This window comes from Thamnophis sirtalis, unplaced genomic scaffold, assembly GCF_051295495.1.
Source record: "Thamnophis sirtalis isolate CommonGarterSnake01/CBP01778 unplaced genomic scaffold, rThaSir2_p1.2 scaffold_8, whole genome shotgun sequence".
Classification (NCBI taxonomy): Eukaryota; Metazoa; Chordata; class Lepidosauria; order Squamata; family Natricidae; genus Thamnophis; species Thamnophis sirtalis.
Genome location: NW_028261388.1, coordinates 2105304 through 2108561, shown reverse-complemented (window position 1 = coordinate 2108561; position 3258 = coordinate 2105304). Strand labels below are relative to the sequence as shown.

At 52.4% G+C, this 3258-nt stretch overlaps 1 protein-coding gene across 1 annotated transcript in view; it reads right to left on the bottom strand.

The window, feature by feature from the left end:
• Positions 1-2539, bottom strand: part of LOC106540687 (dicarboxylate carrier UCP2) — a 20092-nt gene extending 17553 nt beyond the window's left edge. The window contains exon 1 of the mRNA XM_087720956.1: positions 2436-2539. The gene's annotated coding sequence lies outside the window, so the exon portion shown is untranslated. The remainder of the gene's footprint in view (positions 1-2435) is intronic.
• Between the last annotated feature and the right edge of the window lie 719 nt (positions 2540-3258).

The window sequence follows — 3258 nt, the reverse complement described above, 5'->3', positions numbered from 1 at the left end:
CAGAGACAGAGACAGAGAGAGAGAGAGAGAGAGAGAGAGAGAGAGAGAGAGAAAGAGAGATAAACAAAGCCAAGTCCCAATTTATTTTAAAGATGGTTTATTGGCCACGAGAGAGAGAGACAGAGAGAGAGAGAGAGACAGAGAGAGAGAGAGAGAGACAGAGAGAGAGAGACAGAGACAGAGACAGAGAGATAGACAGAGAGAGAGAGAGAGAGAGAAAGAGAGATAAACAAAGCCAAGTCCCAATTTATTTTAAAGATGGTTTATTGGCCACGAGAGAGAGAGACAGAGAGAGACAGAGAGAGACAGAGAGAGACAGAGAGAGAGAGAGACACAGAGAGAGAGAGAGACAGAGAGATAGACAGAGAGAGAGTGAGAGAGAAAGAGAGATAAACAAAGCCAAGTCCCAATTTATTTTAAAGATGGTTTATTGGCCACGAGAGAGAGAGACAGAGAGAGAGAGAGACAGAGAGAGAGAGAGACAGAGAGAGAGAGAGACACACAGAGAGAGAGAGAGACACAGAGAGAGAGAGACAGAGAGAGAGAGAGACAGAGAGAGAGAGACAGAGACAGAGAGAGAGAGAGAGACAGAGAGAGAGAGAGACAGAGAGAGAGAGAGACAGAGAGAGAGAGAGACAGAGAGAGAGAGACAGAGACAGAGAGAGAGACAGAGAGAGAGAGATAGACAGAGAGAGAGAGAGAGAGAGAGAGAAAGAGAGATAAACAAAGCCAAGTCCCAATTTATTTTAAAGATGGTTTATTGGCCACGAGAGAGAGAGACAGAGAGAGAGAGAGACAGAGAGAGAGAGACAGAGACAGAGAGAGAGACAGAGAGAGAGAGATAGACAGAGAGAGAGAGAGAGAGAGAAAGAGAGATAAACAAAGCCAAGTCCCAATTTATTTTAAAGATGGTTTATTGGCAGAGAGAGAGAGAGAGAGAGAGGGAGGGAAGGAGGGAGAGAGAGAGAGAGAGAGAGAGGGAGGGAGGGAGGGAGGGAGAGAGAGAGAGAGAGAGAGAGAGAGAGAGAGAGAGATGCAAAATCAGACAGTGAGGAAGGAGAACAGGCAAGCAGGGCTCCCTATACCAGATACCGTAGGCTGCATCCACACAAGGCATTTAACCTGGTTACTACAACTAACCCATTATGTGGCATGGCAGGAATACTCAGACATGCGAAGAAGATGCATTCATCCAATCCACCAAAGCTTGAAAAGAAACCAAGTTAAAACAAACCGAGTTTTGGACAGCTGAGTGAATGCATCTTTCCTGCATTCATCTAACCTGGGTCAGCAGGTTGTCTGAACGCAGCTGCCTTCCTGCAGGAACGGCCAGCCCAAAGACCCACCTAGGAATGAAATGGGACAGGGTCTCCTGCTTCAGCAGAGGGTTGGACTAGAAGACCTCCAAGGTGCCCTTCTTCCAGCCTCTATTCCAATCGGTATTACAATCTGGGCAGGGGAGGTGGGGCACTGCGTTCGGCCCCTTGAGCCAAAGCGGAGACCCCAGCCCCAATTGCGGATGGGCGAACGAAGGGTTAGACTAGAAGACCTCCAAGGTCCCTTTCCTGCTCTATTCTGATTGCTATTCATATTACAGCCCGGCAGGGGAGGTGGGGCATTGCAGTTGGCCCCTTGAGCCAAAGCGGAGACCCCAGCCCCAAATTCCCGGGCAGCGGGTGGGCAAAGGAAGGGTTGGACTAGAAGACCTCCAGGGTCCCCTTCTGTCTCTATTCTGATTGCTATTATATTACAGCTTGGGGGCGGGGAAGATGGGGCACTGCGTTCGGCCCCTTGAGCCAAAGCGGAGACCCCAGCCCCAATTGCGGATGGGCGAACGAAGGGTTAGACTAGAAGACCTCCAAGGTCCCTTTCCTGCTCCATTCTGATTGCTATTCATATTACAGCCTGGCAGGGGAGGTGGGGCATTGCAGTCAACCCCTGGAGTCAAAGTGGAGACCCCAACCCCAAATTCTCGGGCAGCAGGTGGGCAAAGGAAGGGTTGGACTAGAGGACCTCCAGGGTCCCCTTCTGTCTCTATTCTGATTGCTATTATATTACAGCCTGGGGGCGGGGAAGGTGGGGCACTGCGTTCGGCCCCTTGAGCCAAAGCGGAGACCCCAGCCCCAATTGCGGATGGGCGAACGAAGGGTTAGACTAGAAGACCTCCAAGGTCCCTTTCCTGCTCCATTCTGATTGCTATTCATATTACAGCCTGGCAGGGGAAGGCGGGGCATTGCGGTTGGCCACTTGAGCCAAAGCGGAGACCCCAGCCCCAAATTCCCGGGCAGCGGGTGGGCGAAGGAGGGAGAGAAAGCAAGAGGCGACCCCGGGAGGGGCGAGGGAGGGACCCTCCCCGGGGAAGAGGCGCAGGGGAGCCCTCTCTTCCCAGGTGGGAGGGAGCGCAGGCAAAGCCCCCTCCCCAACCAAAGCCTCACCTGCGATCTGGGGGGAAACGGGGGAAGCGAAGCACCGCAACGGCGCCGTCCGGGGAAAGCGAGCAAGCGAGGCGGGCAGCGGAGAAGGACGGACGAGCGAGGGAGAGCCGTGCGGAGCCAGGCTTTATAGCGGCCGGCCAGCGCCTCGCCCCCCCCGGCCCGCCCCCTTCATCTCCCGCCCTCCCCCGCCCCCGCCCAGCCCTTTGCACGGATGGGCTGCGTCCCCACGACCCGCGGGACCCGCTTGAGCGCCTTTGGCTGGGTTGGCGCTGCGCTCTTTCCCCGGGTCGCCTGGCTTCAGGGCTCAGGAGCAGAACGCGGGGTGGAGGGGGGGGGCTGAAGAAATTAGGGGGGGGGGGGGACAAAGACATCGACATCGAGGGAGACGACATCACGCATCTTGGTCTGGAAAGGTCGAGGGTTTTCTGTCTGAGGAGGGGGCTGGACTAGAAGACCTCCAAGGTCCCTTCCACCTCTGTTTCTCTTCTCTTCTATTTTTTTCTCTTCTCTATTTTCTCTTCTCTTCTATTTCCTCTTCTCCTTCTCCTATTTTCTCTTCTCTCTTCTCTTCTCTTCTTCTCTTCTATTTTATCTTCTCTTTCTTCTCTCCTCTATTTTCTCTTCTATTTTCTCTTCTCTTCTCTTTTCTCTATTTTTTTCTTTTTTCTCTCTTTTCTCTTCTCTTCTCTCCTCTATTTTCTCTTCTCATTCTCCTATTTTCTCTTCTCTCTTCTCTTCTCTTCTTTCTTCTCTTCTCTTCTTCTCTTCTATTTTCTCTTCTCTTCTCTCTTCTCTATTTTCTCTTCTATTTTCTCTTCTCTTC